This window comes from Budorcas taxicolor, chromosome 9, assembly GCF_023091745.1.
Source record: "Budorcas taxicolor isolate Tak-1 chromosome 9, Takin1.1, whole genome shotgun sequence".
In the NCBI taxonomy this organism is placed as follows: domain Eukaryota; kingdom Metazoa; phylum Chordata; class Mammalia; order Artiodactyla; family Bovidae; genus Budorcas; species Budorcas taxicolor.
In genome coordinates, this window is record NC_068918.1 from 16081937 (window position 1) to 16098133 (window position 16197).

Below are 16197 nucleotides of genomic sequence, written 5' to 3' on the forward strand. Positions count from 1 at the left end.
GACCCCATAGACGGCAGCCTGCCAGGCTCCCCCGACCCTGGGATTCTCCAGGCAAGAACACTGGAGTTGGTTGCCATTTCCTTCTCCAATGCATGAAAGTGAAAAGTGCAAGCGAAGTCACTCAAGTCATGCCCGACTCTTAGCGACCCCATGGACTGCAGCCCACCAGGCTTCTCCATCCATGAGATTTTCCAGGCAAGAGTACTGGAGTGGGGTGCCATTGCCTTCTCCGATTAATATCCTTATTTTGACTGAAATTAGATTGCATTTATATTTTTTCCCTTATTGCTCCAGTTGTTTGAAAAACATTCAAGTACATATCAAGATAATAGAATATTTATGTTTATGAATTTGCCTTTAAGTTTGGATATGTCTACCATGGTTGGGTGTTAAATAAAAGCTTCTATTATTGCAAATTTGCTGAGAATTTTCAATATGTTTCATGACTGTATGCTAATGGTATATTTGTTCATAGAAGCCAATGTTTTCTACTTTCTATTTTATTAGCATTTTGTTAATAAAATTCCCTGTGCCATTTTTTAAATCACTTTTACCCAGACTCATAGATAACAATATTAACTTATAGCGCAATAGGTATTTTATGCAAATTTATTCTTACACACTACTTGTTTTCATTGTGAACTTTCTTTTATCAAGATAGTATACTTCTTGTCCCTTTAGTTTGTTTTGTCATTAATTTGTTGGATTTTAATATAACTATATTCAGAAACTAATTTATATTTTCTTACAATTAATAACCTCAGATATGCGGATGACACCACCCTTATGGCAGAAAGTGAAGAGGAACTAAAAAGCGTCTTGTTGAAAGTGAAAGAGGAGAGTGAAAAAGTTGGCTTAAAGCTCAACATTCAGAAAACTAAGATCATGGCATCTGGTCCCATCACTTCATGGGAAATAGATGGGAAAATAGTGAAAACAGTGTCAGACTTTATTTTGGGGGGCTCCAAAATCACTGCAGATGGTGACTGCAGCCATGAAATTAAAAGACGCTTACTCCTTGGAAGGAAATAGCATATTAAAAAGCAGAGATATTACTTTGCCAACAATGTCCGTCTAGTCAAGGCTATGGTTTTTCCAGTGGTCATGTATGGATGTGAGAGTTGGACTGTGAAGAAAGCTGAGCGCCAAAGAATTGATGCATTTGAACTGTGGTATTGGAGAAGACTCTTGAGAGTCCCTTGGACTGCAAGGAGATCCAACCAGTCCATTCTAAAGGAGATCAGTCCTGAATATTCATTGGAAGGACTGATGTTGAAGCTGAAACTCCAGTACTTTGGCCACCTCATGCAAAGAGTTGACTCATTGGAAAAGGCTTTGATGCTGGGAGGGATTAGGGGCAGGAGGAGAAAGGGATGACCCAGGATGAGATGGCTGGATGGCATCACTGACTCGATGGACGCGAGTCTGAGTGAACTCCGGGAGTTGGTGATGGACAGGGAGGCTTGGCGTGCTGTGATTCATGGGATTGCAGACAGTCGGACACAACTGAGCGATTGAACTGAACTGAACTGAACAAACCCATTATTATTAAATATTTGAACTATCAACTTTAGGTCTCACTTTGGTTTCCATATATCTCTTGTAGGCAAACTATAGTTGTTTATTAAACAAATTGCCTTGTCCTTTATTAAAAAGAGATTAAATAACTTATATTCATTGTTATTGGTGAGGTTTGTTTTTCTGTGATCTTAATAGAGTTCTTTGTTTTGTAAAACTTTTTCTAGTTTCCTTGTGGTCTTTTACTATATGATTGATGTTTTCTTTGTTTTTGTCTTTTGGTAAAATTCTCTCTGAGTCTTTAAGTCTTTTAAGTCAACTGAAATATTTCTTTTTAAAAAATCAAAGCAGAATATAAAATGTGACTTGTTTTTATAAGATTCTAAATTTTTTTAAACTCTCTTTCCCTCCTATAGTGAAGTCACTTAGTCATATCTAACTATTTGAGGCCCCATGGACTGTAGCCCGCCAGGCTCCTCCATCCATGGGATTTTCCAGGCAAGAATACTGGAGTGGTTTGCCATTTCCTTCTCCAGGGGATCTTCCCAACCCAGGGATCGAACCCGGGTCTCCTGCATCACAGGCAGATGCTTTACCTTCTAAGCTACCTAAAGTCTGTCTTCCCTCCTGTACTCATTTATAAATTTTTATAAATTTAATCAAGAATTACAGATTTCTACAAATATTATGAAATGTTGATGTTTAAAATTTTTTTAAGTGTTTGAACTTGCGATTTTAATTGTTTTATAGTAATTATTCAGTCTTACTTCCTTTACTTAAGTGATTGTTGCATTGCATTTTTTTAAATGTTATGTGTATTTTGCCCCTTAGTGTAACTAGAATATATTCTTAAGAAGCGTTTTCAAAACATTAATGAGTGGTTCATTTCTTCATTCTTGTATACTTGAGAATATTTTTCCTGTGACTTCACTTTTTAACAAGTATTAAATTATTCAAATCATTTATTCTGATATTTAGTGTTATGGGAAATCTTGAAATTAGCTAATTAACAATATTAAGTTATAGATGACCTATTGTTTTATCTGTTTAGATGTTTAAAACATTTGATATTAAATTTTTAAATATTTTGTTATTTTTGAATGTTTTTGTTTTTGGCATGGGGTAAAAACCAGTTCTCTTTTCAATCAGAACATTTCATTAATTTTATACTTAATTGTTTTTCAATTTTGTTTCCTTCTATTCTTTTTTAAATGCAAGACGTTGATCCTAAATGATATATACTCTATCACTTTGTCCTTTTACTTGTTTTTATTACTTTCATGTAATCATTGTAACATAGAAAGTTTTCTCAAATGGGCTTCAATATTTTTTATTTCATTTTCTGTTTCCAAAATTCTGTTTTTTACTGCCTTCAGTTAACTTTATATTTCTGTTAATATGCTGATACTTTTATTACCTTCTTTCAAACTTAAAAAAAATTCTTTTTCATTTTGATTTAAACTCCATGTTAACTGGCTAAAATTGATTACTTCCTGACATATTTTCATTATATTATTCTTTCTTCTATTTTATTAAAAATCCAAAGCAGATAGCTAATGGTTTTGTTTTTTTTTTTCATTTCTATAGGTGAACTAAGTTAAGAATATGACTTTCCTGAGAGAGTCCTCAGGGTAATAATTACTATTTGGCTCTGTGAACACAGGAAGGAGAATTCAGAAATTCAAGTTATTTCTGACTGCGCATTAGAATTATATGGAGGGCTCTTAAAAATGATCTTCTTTGCTCTACCCATTGACTTCCTGATAGAGTACATCTATGTTGTTGTTAAGTCGCTAGGTCCTGGTTGACTCTTTGTGAACCCAGGAACTGCAGCCCACCAAGCTCCTCTGTCCATGGGATTTCTGAGGCAAGAATACTGGAGTGGGTTGCCATTTCCTTTTCTAGGGGATCTTCTCTACCCAGGGATTGAAACTGCACCCCTGAATTGGCAGGCTGATTCTTTATCACTGAGCCACCAGTGAAGCCCAGAGTAGTAGGTCTATTGTTGTTCAGTGGCTCAGTCGTGTCCGACCCTTCGCAAGCCCATGACTGCAACACGCCAGGGTTCCCTGTCCTTCACTGTCTCCCAAAGTTTGCTCAACTCATATCCATTGAGTCAGTGATGCCATCCAATCATCTTGTCCTCTGATGTCCCCTTCTCATCCTTCCTTCAATCTTTCCCAGCATCAGGGTCTTTTCTAATGAGTTAGTTCTTCGCATGAGGCGGCCCAAGTATTGGAGCTTCAGCATCAGTCCTCCCAATGAATATTCAGGACTGAATTCCTTTAGGATGGACTGGTTGGATCTCCTTGCAGTCCAAGGGACTGTCAAGAGTCTTCTCCAACACCACAGTTCAAAAGCATCAATTCTTTGGCACTCAGCCTTGTTTAGTTAGTTGCTCAGTCATGTCAGACTCTTTGTGATCTAATGGACTGTATCCCATCAGGCTCCTCTGTCCATGGGATTCTCCAGGCAAGAACACTGGAATGGGTTGCCATTCTCTTCTCCAGGGGATCTTCCTGACCCAGGGATCGAAGTCAGACCTCCCTCATTTCAGGGAGATACTTTACGATCTGAGCCATCTGGGAAGCCTCTGCCTTCTTTAGTTGGACCCAATTGCATTTTGTTTGTTTTCTTTGTTTCTATAGCTCCACAGAAGGTACTTAGATTTAGGTAGGTATGAAAATCACCTAAGAATATTATCACCTCATAGAAGAGATGCACTTGAATAGCTATATCCTCCATTTCTATCTTGCGTATAATTTTTCAAAAAAGTTTTATGCACCTTAGATTTTAAGGTAGAAATATACTTTGGCTCACCCATCACTCTCTTTGCAACTAATGACACAGCTTCTTTGATTCCCAGAAAATAACTAGCTGCTCCCTCTCACTAGATTTGACAGCCACTTTTCCTTTCACATCAGCACTTTTTGTGCTCCTGAGACACTGTAAGAATACAATAGCTACCTTTCATTGAGCATTTAATCTTTATATACAGTCTCTAATTTAATCACCCTATCAACTCAAAGGAAATGTGTAGGTAAGAGGAGTCTAAAAAGGCTTAGTACTGTAGTCAAGATCACACAGCTGGTGAAGCTAAAATAATAGACTTCCCAATCTCTCCTCTTATGCACTGCACTTCATGGTTGTATAATACTCTGAATGAAAAACTGAATACCAATCTACATTTCTCAGAGTTTCCTTTTCTTTCACTGTTGCAAGGATACAGCCTACTTGGCCTCTGGCAGTGTGGCAAGAGTGTACTTGATGGAAAGAAGCCAATATTCAGTACTGAAGAAAAGGAAGGAAGGAATGCCTAGCTACATAACTGCAGATGGTTTTCAAGAAAGAAATCAATTTTCAAGTGCAAATGGTTATTAAAGTGTAACCGACCTCAAAAGATTTTAGAAAGGAAAGTCATTATATGTGAATAGATTATGCTATTTATCTCTCATGCAAATATTTGGCACTGGGAAAGAGGCCAAGTGTAACATCTGTAAACAGTTTGGTACTGTCTATTGTGCTCTCAATCAACAGTACCATTTCAAAGTTTGTCTTGGTTGCTACTCATCTTGATCTTTTAGAAGGATTTTTATTCAGATGCATAAAGCTGGTGAGAGGTGAGATCATAGTGAAGATTTCCCCTCTTACATACTCAGTGAATCTTATGATATCACTAATTTAAGAGATTTTAAATATTGAGAAAACAGAATAAAAATAAAGGAAAACTGATGAAACAACCAGTTAAAATTCAATCAAACCTGTTTGACATCATATGCACAATACAGAAATTATCTGAATTTTTATATATTCCTATTGAATTCAATTTTTTTAAATTCAGCTGTATGACAACTTTTTTTAATATCTGTAATTATACCCATAATTTATTTTTCTATTCTACCATTGATATGCATTCGAGTTTTTCTATTGAAAATGAGTGCTTATGCTCACCACAAGACTATTCATGACCACAACTTTTTATAAGAAAACAAGAAAGGACAAAATTAACTTGAAATGATTTAAGCCTCAATGATTTATTAACTCAGATGTCTTATAAAATGAAATAAAACTAGTTAACTGTCTGATATTATTTGCATTTTTGTTAACCTTTTATCTGAATTTTCCAATCTCTAGGTAAAATAGTTATACTCCTCAAAAGTCATAATGTTAAGATAATTATAGTTCTCAAAAGTTATAATAATTTAAATTTATTTTGACATGCTTTGGTTTATTTTATTTTCCTTATTATGCCCAGGATAACAATACCTTCCAAAAGTTTAAACATAACATAGTAAAGTCAAAAATTATGTAAGACTTGTAAATATGAATGCATAGAGTATTTGAGTATGATTCCTAGAAGAGGGTAAAGGGAAACAGGTATGGATATTTTGAAACCACTTCTCAGCTTTAGCGAACTTGCAGGTTTGAGGTCCTCTGATCCAGTTAGACATCTTCAGTTAACACATGAGGAAGTGGAAGGACAGACAAAATCAAACAATACACTAGTGACAGAAGGAGATTTTGATGTAGCCAAGTTTCTTCTGTCCATTTTCACAATCATGGAGATCATCTTTTCTGACAGATTTGCAGAGCAGAGCTGTTCATTCATCGTTGAAGAGCTCTTTTCTCATACAGCGTGCTTTGAGAGGAAGTTCCACTCATCCTTAAACACGTCCACCATAAGCCCTTCCTCCTTTGGGCCATTGAATCACCCATCTGGGCTTAATGCCTTAGGGACTATCATAAAGTGGAAACATGCTAGATGTCCTTAAATTATTTTCATCATAACTCTAAATAGTTCTCCAGGCTAACTAGGTATTTCCCTGGGAATTCACCACAGGACTGAATTTACAAGAACTCAACTAAGCAATAAACCAATGACAAATGGTCAGGGTTCAAGTTAATTATACTTACTAGCTGTGCAAATTGTGAAATTTTTTTTCTTCTCCAAATGAGAATGTGTGTTAGTTGCTTAGTCATGTCAGACTCTCTGCAACCCCATGAACTGTAGCCCACCAGGCTCCTCTATCCATGGGATTCTCCAGGCAAGAATTCTGGAGTGGGTTGCCATTTCCTTCTCCATCAAGTGAGGATAATAATACTTAAATCTGAAAGTGCTATAAATTTTAAATAAGGTAAAGGAATTTCCAGACACATGGTAATTCATTGCAGTTATTAATATTATTCTTTTGGAATGCAAGAAGCTATCTTATCCTAAAACTATTATAGCTCTATCTAGGCTTTTAGACTACTCAAAGTCCATTGTTGGAGATCAGTTCTTGATTTTAGCATTTTCTTCTCTAGTTATCAAGATTTTTTTAAAAGCAAAGTCTCCTGATGACTCAATACATTAAGCTTCAATAAATCACAAGCTTTGTGTAAATATACCTACTTTAAATATCTCCAAGATTAGAAGAGCCAGAATAGCACGCACTCTGGAGCCCGTGAAGAGTCAATGTCTAGATACAGGAGAGAGGGGAGAAAAAATAGGAAAGTTGAAGAACACAGATTGTTGTGCAGAAGAGCATCTCTACATGTCTGCCAGTATTTTCTGAAGGCATCAATGACAGAACAAAATACTTTTACACATTCGCAAGTTTCTTCTTGAGAATAACAAAACCTTGATAGTTCACTGTTTGGGAAAAAACAACAAAAGTAAAGAAAATGTACACAAAAGCAATTGAGCAAAGGAGAGACTGAGCAAACGCAGACGTAGTAACGCTTGTGAGTATGGTATTTGATCCTTCGGGTTTTAAGTAGAAATTAATCATTTTCTTTTGGAATGCTCATTTCAAACACATGTGAATTGTGACCAAATTTTATCTCTTGCCACTGACTCCACTGGGAAGCTTCTGGTGATAAATCTCCATGTCAGTATACACTGTCTCCCAGAATTGCAAACATGTCGGAATGAAAAAGTCTGGTTATACTGGAAATAACCAAGATAGGTCGGGGTCATGCTATATGAAACAGTTTTTTATTCCACTAAGGAGAAATGGTAAGTTTTATGTATGAAATCAGAGACAGTGTTTTGGAGAATATGATGATAGCCACAACTCTAAGAAGAGTATGAAACAAGCACACCAGAAAATTTTATATATTGTGGTCATTTTATTTTAAAATTGAAAGAAGGGCCAAGTGCAAATCTCCAGGTGAAGTGCTGATATTTTGGAGATCTTTGATGGCTGGTTGCCAGGCTTCTCTTCAGGACAAAAATGAGGCTTCTTGAAAAGGATCATGTCCTGTGATGGCTCTGAGTAGCATATTATTTATACCTACTTGGCAAATGTTATTAAATAATAATGATGAACTTCCCCCGATGAGAATGGGGAAAGGGTAGGTATCTGTACGTGTGTGGCACTGGGAAGTAAACACACTGGAGATGGGTACCAAAAGAAACTACACAGAGATTTGCTCTAGGTCACAGGTGTAACTAGAGAACTCTATTTCATAGAGTCAGGCAGGAAGGTAGTTTAGCTTAACTTTTTGAATTTATTATAAAATGTTTAAGGCACTAAAAAGTGTAATGAACAGTACAATAATGACTCATGGAGCCACTACCTGTTTCAGAATGGAGATGTTACTAATGCCCTTAAAAATGACGTGGAAGCCTTCCAACAGCATTCTCCTCCAAGTTCCCAGAGAAACCAGTATCCTAAACTTGGTGATTGTTTTTATGATTTTCATGTACATAAAATATATATATCATGTATTATATATACACATATATTTAAGAAGACATATATACATTATTTAAGAAGACACATACTGTATACAGAGTATGTGTCTTCTTAAATAATTCTTAAGGGCCTATCCTTAACATGTAATAGTCATTGCACATTTTGAACTATACATAAAGTTATTATTCCTTAACATTCTCCTGAAACCTACCTGTTTTTTTAACCTTAAAAAAATTTTTTTAACAAATTTATTTTAATTGGAGGCTAATTACTTTACAACACTGCAGTGATTTTTGCCATACACTGACATGAATCACATGGGTGTACATGTGTCTTCCATCCTGAACCTACCTCCCACCTCCCTTCCCATCCCATCCCTCAGGGTTGTCCCAGTGCACCAGCTTTGAGTGCCCAGCTGAAACAAGTTTTAAAAACTTTTTGCTCAATATTGTTTGGGAGAACCCTATGACTCATTGGAAAAGACTTTGATGCTGGGAGGGATTGAGGGCAGGAGGAGAAGAGGACGACAGAGGATGAGATGACTGGATGGCATCACTGACTCGATGGACGTGAATCTGAGTGAACTCCAGGAGCTGGTGATGGACAGGGAGGCCTGGCGTGCTGCAATTCATGGGGTTGCAAAGAGTCGGACACGAATGAGCAACTGAACTGACTGAACTGAGCTGATGAGGTAATAACATATTCATTCATGAGATATCCAGAATATGGGCTCGCATTGTACAGAGTTCTGCTAAAAATGATTCACTTTTCCTTTCTTGGAGATTCGAAGTACACTAACATATTAAAGACTATAGAAAATTTTCCAGTAAAAACCTTTGTTTATTCTTATTTAATCCATCATTTCCTACATTTATTTGACCACAGAATTATCTCTTCATGTAGCAGCTTGTTAAGCTCTTGCATTGCTAGTGTTCCATGGAACATAATTTGAGAAACACTGCTCAATTCCCAAGCCCTTCTGTAAAAGAGTCATTCTTCAGGTCAGCTGAGACACATCTGAGCTGCAGGAATATTTGGCACCAAAAGACCTTAAAGAATATTGTTTCATAATAAGAAAGTAATCAGTGCTATCTATAATTAGTACAACTTTATTCTCTTGATGGAATATCCTATTTTCTTTTTTGATATTTCAAAGAGGGAAAGTATTTTATAATGAGGTCCCATGATTTTTCAATAAGATAACATGAAATATTAGCATAAAAACCTATGGTTATCATTTCCCTCACACTAAGGAAGTATTTTAATCATTCTCGGGCATAAAATTTGCACTGCCTGTTATGAAATAGCCTGAGGCATGGCAGTATATTTATAGACTAACAGGATGGAAAGGAAGGCTAAAATCTCATATTACTTTTGGCTATAATCTCCAAGGGTTAGGTCCAGTTGACTATTCGTCTGGGTTCAGTTACATGGGGCAAGCCCTAACCTTCAAGGGGTATAGCCCTGAGTTTTTTTAAAAAAAGAAACAGATAGTTCTATGACACTGAAAATAAAGTGGTAGTATGTGTCAGCAGAAGAGGAAAGAACCGTGGGGAATTGCTTTGTTTCTTTATTCAGTAATTAAATATTCACAGTCCCTGATCTCATTTGTCTCATCTCCTGCATAAGTATTAAAAAGGTAGATGACCCCAATGACTACAACGCAAAGTGACACAGTCATAGTTCACGGGCACCTAAGTACAACCTTTGACATGAATGGGAGGGAAGAAATTGAGACTAGCATTTAAGGGAAGAGAAATGCCAACCAGGGATTTGGGGTTCCTCCTTCACTGTCTCATCCTAGCCCTGCTCTGCTCTGTGTCTCTGAAGGGCTGTTTCCTAGCCTCCGGAGTCAGGACCCTCCTGACCTCCCAGAGGCTGTGGATAGCAGTTGGCAGGAAAGTCAGGAAAACAAGCAGGAGGGTTATTTTTGCGACTCCTGTTCCTACCAGGCAAGCTCTGCCAGGATTCCAGCTTCCTCCAGCTAATTCCAGTAATCCTATCTTCTCCCTTTGTCTCTCAAACATAGCGTAGTTTCATGCTTCCCCTGCTCTCAGAGTTCGTCCACTCTGCCCTGTTGTTTTCTTAAACTCTCCCTTCAGACACAAAGTCTTGTGCGAATTTCCTGTTTTAAATGCTTAGGGGAATTTGTATCTCTTTTCCTCTTTGACTCCTAACTGATACAGAAGGTTTCCTCAAGCAGGTAAAATCTGAACTGAGTCTTCTAAGCTTGAGTGAGTGAAGTCGCTCAGTCATGTCTGGCTCTTTGCAACCGCATGGACTGTAGCCCACCCGGCTCCTTCCTCCATGAGATTCTCCAGGCAATAGTCCTGGAGTGGGTTGCCATTTCCTTCTCCAGGGGATCTTCCCGACCTAGGAATCGAACCTGGGTCTCCCACATTGCAGGCAGACGCTTTAACCTCTGAGCCACCAAGGAAGCCCTTTTAAGCTTAGTAGGCATTATCTAAGCAAATAATAAAAGCAGTGCACCTATTCAAAGTTAATGACAAGAGTCTAAGTTGGAGCACATCAACTCAACTTCTTAAAACTAGACTGTGTTCAGTATATCACAGAGACCTCAGTGTTTTCCCCAAATGGTGCTCTATGGAGAGCCCAGGTAGCCTATTATGAAGGTAAGTTTTACTTAAAAAATTAACAGTAGAAGCCTATTTTTAATTCCTTGTTATTCCTTTGAGCAAGAGGGTAAATGCAACTTTTCTGGTAACTGATCTTAAACCAAATTCACCCTATCCTATTTATACGTTTCTGTAGGTATAGGAAGGGGGAAAAGAGGAACAGGTTGGCATATATTCTTGCCACTTAATCTTATTAAAGATGATCTCAATCAGGTAAAGATGTTTCAAAGATGTTCAGTGTTAAAGAAAATGAGGTTTTTCAATGACTGAACCTATTTTCTCTCAGAAAGCTCTTGGAACATCTAAGAAAATCTGTCCACATCTTCTCACCTGTGTTCATCTTACCAAGAGATAAGATGTGGAGACATGTAGAGCCAGAAAAGTTGTTATACCCATTTCCTAAGATAACAAAAAACTCCATCTACATATTAACAGAGATCACAGAAGTGTTTCAAGTAGAACAAACAAATTTTCAGAGAAAAAGATATTCTGGCACATTTTAAATGAGATCTTAAATAACAACCTTGGGACTTTCCTGGCATTCCAGTGGTTAAGACTCCACGCTTCCAATGCAGGGAGCTCACGTTCAATCCCTGGTTGGGAAACTAGAATGCCACATGCCACATGGCTCAGCCAAAAGATCAAAACAAATACGTAAAAAACAATAACATTCCTTTTCTAACAGAGAACATGTATATACAACTTACTATGCTCCCAGTTATGGATCTTTAGAAATAAATTACTCTTGGAAATTTTATGTGAAAATCAGTGCTACTCTACCTAAACTGTCTTTTTTATCAGAGTTCATAGGAAGGCAGCATTCCTATGAGGCGAAGCCCATGAGTTTTGAAGCCTAAAGGAATAGCCTTATAATCCTGGCTCCTTCATTTATTTGATGTGTGATCGTAAGCAAGTTTCTCAATCTCTAGATCTCTTTTTCTTTATTCATGAAATGGGAACAATAATATCTACTTTTTGGAGTTATTATGAGGATGACATATTGAGATACAGCATGTAGTTGACAATCAGTAAATGCTAGTATCCATAATATATTGCATCTGCAAATAAAGTTTGTCAATGTGTGATAGATGTTAGCAAGGCTAAGTATGTTTTCTGGGTAGAATAGAAATTTGTGAGGTATGAAAGACAGTAGTAGCCTGTGTATTACTATGTCAGATGAGGGAGTTATCTGTCCATCGATCGATTTGTTAGTTGATTTATTTTTGTATTTGTTAATATTTAATTATCTGTGATATGTCAAGGAGGAAGTGGTCCAAAGGAAGAAGAGAAGTACATCCAAAAGACGTACTATGATAAAAATGCACAAATGTCATGAAAAACACTGAAGTCACAACTTGCTGAGTTTGGGGAACGCAGCAAAGTTTTCTGGAGAAATTATCCAGGCAGAATTAACCAGGTGAAGACTAGAGAAAAGGGGATTTCATACAGAGGAAGCAGAATATGCAAAAAGCCCAAATATGGGACAGTGAGACACCATACTTAATTTTCATGTGAAGTTGGGTAAACAACTCTCTCTCTCTCGATAGTTCTTGGAGTAACCATTTCCAAATTTTCAAATTGCTGATTTAAATTACTTTTTCTTGGACTGCTCTATATATATTTTTTGAAAACAAGAAGATTAAAAAGTATATCCTTCAACCTGAATGATATGACTAAACTAATTACAACACCATGCTTTTTGGTCAATACAGTGAGAATTCCCATTATTTTGAAACTCAATGTATTGTTGGCAGATACTTACATTCAAGCGTATCCTCATTTGTCCTGTTGTTTGTGTCTACATTTGCAAATGGGTAGACAAAGAGCCTGATTTCATTCAAAGCTGTGTTTTTTGGCCCGCACGGCTCAAACAAATGGAAATAACATTTAAAATCTAGAAAATATGTGTAAAATATGAATTTATAATCTCTTGTGAAAAGTCAGAAGTTTGGGTAATGTTGGATGCACATTCCTACATGGCTAGACAGGCAGGCACTGCTGGAGCCTGTCCTCTTCAAGCTGGGCATGAGCTAGTTTGCCATTATCATCAGTGCTTAAAGGCTGCAAACCCAGACCTTATGCCTTGCAGGCTTCACACATTTGCAAAACACCTGCCCGCTTACACGAGGCGTTTTATTTTACGTGCTGTGTGTGCTGTGCTCTGTGGCTCAGTTGTGTCCCAATCTTTGCGACCCTATAGATTGTAGCCAGCCAGGCTCCCTCTGTCCACAGAATTTTATTTTATAGCCCTAGCTTAAATTTCCTTGTGTTAATCTGGATTTTTTTCATCCTTTTTTCATTCTTTAATTTGCTCACTTGCATTTATCTCTGATGACTTTATCCTGTTTCTGTCAGACTCTTTCCAGTAAAATGAAGTTATATTTGCTCTTAATAATTAAAGAGTAGCTCAATCTGTAAGGTAAATAATAGTTTTTATGTTTTAAAGATATCTGTTTTAATGGGTATTTTGTCTGTATTAAAAATGCAAAATGGGACTGAGATTACATATCGGATAGTGTATGGACACAAATGGATTTTTTACACAGTGTGAACCTTTTCAGAAGTATCATGTTGCAAGAATCCTAATTTCTTCCAAGGTATATTACTGCTTGCCACACACAATGAAAATCAAGGGTTTGGTTTGGATAAGCAATATCAACTCAATACGCACACACACACACACACACACACACACACACACAAGTTAGAAATGGTTTTAGTTTGAATTCTGGTTGATGAAATACTTGACTACATAACTCTCCAAACTCTATACTTAAGTACCATTTCTGATATTTAATAACATGGGAATTTTAGGATTTACAAAGAAGATCTAATCTAATTGAATTAAAATTTCAGAATATACAAGGTAAAAAAAAGACACAAGCTTAATTTTCTAATCTAATTTGTTGTCAGCCTTGTACAAACATATAACATTTATAATGAGCTTGTGATTGCATTGTCTCATTGAGTTTTAACCTTGGTCATGTGTGTATTACCATCTCCCTCTAGCAGGTAAGAAAACTGAGGCTCACTTAAGCAATCTGCCAAAATTCAAATAGATGGCATGTAGACCTGGGACTGAAATCCATTTTCTTATGGCAGGAAGTGAAGAGGAGCTAAAAAGCCTCTTGATGAAAGTGAAAGAGGAGAGCGAAAAAGTTGGCCTAAAGCTCAGCATTGAGAAAACGAAGATCATGGCATCTGGTCCAATCACTTCATGGGAAATAGATGGGGAAACTGTGGAAACAGTGTCAGACTTTATTTTTCGGGGCTCCAGAATCACTGCAGATGGTGACTGCAACCATGAAATTAAAAGACGCTTACTCCTTGGAAGAAAAGTTATGATCAACCTAGATAGCGTATTCAAAAGCAGAGACATTACTTTGCCTACTAAGGTCTGTCTGGTCAAGGCTATGGTTTTTCCTGTGGTCATGTATGCATGTGAGAGTTGGACTGTGAAGAAGGCTGAGTGCCGAAGAATGGATGCTTTTGAACTGTGGTGTTAGAGAAGACTCTTGAGAGTCCCTTGGACTGCAAGGAGATCCAACCAGTCCATTCTGAAGGAGATCAACCCTGGGATTTCTTTGGAGGGAACGATGCTAAAGCTGAAACTCCAGTACTTTGGCCACCTCATGCATAGAGTTGACTCATTGGAAAAGACTCTGATGCTGGGAGGGATTGGGGGCAGGAGGAGAAGGGGACAACCGAGAATGAGATGGCTGGATGGCATCACAGACTTGATGGACGTAAGTCTGAGTGAACTCCGGGAGATGGTGATGGACAGGGAGGCTTGGCGTGCTGCAATTCATGGGGTCACAAAGAGTCGGACACGACTGAGAGACTGAACTGAACTAATTCAATTTTACAATTAGTATTTATTGAATATATGCTTTTTGCAGACTTTCTGCTAAATTCTGGGGCTATGGTAATAAATAAAACAGTTTCTTCTGTCAAGGAATTCAGAGATTCCCAAATAAGTAAAATAATATTGCTATTCTTCAGTCACTAAGTTCTGTCCTACTCTGCGACTTCATGAACTGCAACATGCCAGGCTTCCCTGTCCTTCACCATCTCCCAGAATTTGCTCAAACTCATGTCCATTGAGTCAGTGATGGCATCCACCCATGATAGAATACACATGAGGGCACCTCAGTTTGCCTTGAGATAAGGAGATCTGTCTTATCTCATTTCTTCAAGAAAGTGGTACCTATAAGAAGACTCAAAGGTGTAAAGGAGTCAGATGAAGCTTCAAAGGACAAGTAGAAGTTATTGCGATAAAATGGAAATGAAAAATGGTAGACATCAGAAGGGACAGAATGAGCAAGGGTATGGAGGAGAGAAGTAGGAAATCACAAGCATTGATTCTGCTAGGACAGGAAGTTGGAGGTAAAAGAGGTAAGACATGAGGCTGGCAATATAGAGGGGAACAGAAGCAGCATTGAGCACCACTGTAAGACCTCTGGCCTTTATCCTGCATCCCAGGGTTTAAAAAAATTGAATGCATTCAAAATAGAAGGGGAAAAAATAGCAGAATGAATCACATTAAGTTTTTCTTAACTTTCTTTCAGTTATGATTTATGTGTGTGTGTGTGTGTGTGTGTGTGTGTGTGTGTATTGTACTGGGATGTGATGTAATGCGTAGTTCTAAGGCACAGGTGTTTTTGTTGTTGTTTTTAGAAGTTTTAAGGCACCAGTTATGAATCTTTTTGTTTTGAATTTTTGGCCATGCCGTGCAGCATGTGAGATATTGGTTTCCTTACCATGGACCAAACCTGTTCCCCCTGCAGTGGAAGCTTGGAGTCTTAGCCAGTGGCCTACCAGGGGAGTCCCTACAGGACAGTTCTTCATGTGAATAAAAATGTGTAGCAAAAAATCCTTGAATGTAAAATTCTGTTCCTGTGTATAGGCTAGCAGAAACATGCACATATATTTAACACAAGATATGTATACAAGAATACTCATAATAATACTAATGGTGATAGTCAAAAACTGAAAACTGCTTACTTGTCCAAGGATAAAGTGGAAGCAAATTTTGACATAGCTATATGATTGAATTTTGCGTAGTGATGAGAATGAATGAGTGATCTATAAACACACACACTATTAATAATTTCCACCAAACATTTTATTTTTTATTTATGTACAATTTGAAGTGTGAAAAAACTAATTTATATAGTTGGAGATCAGGACACCAGTTGCCATGGGTTCAGGCCAGTGAGGGGTGCATGGAGTAGAGACTAGGGGAAGAGCGGAGACATAAAGGCCCTGGGATGTGACACTTTATTTACTTATTTTTCTGTTCTGGGAGTTGGTTACCTGAGTGTGTTTATTTATTTCTGAGGATTTTCTATTGTGTGAGCCAA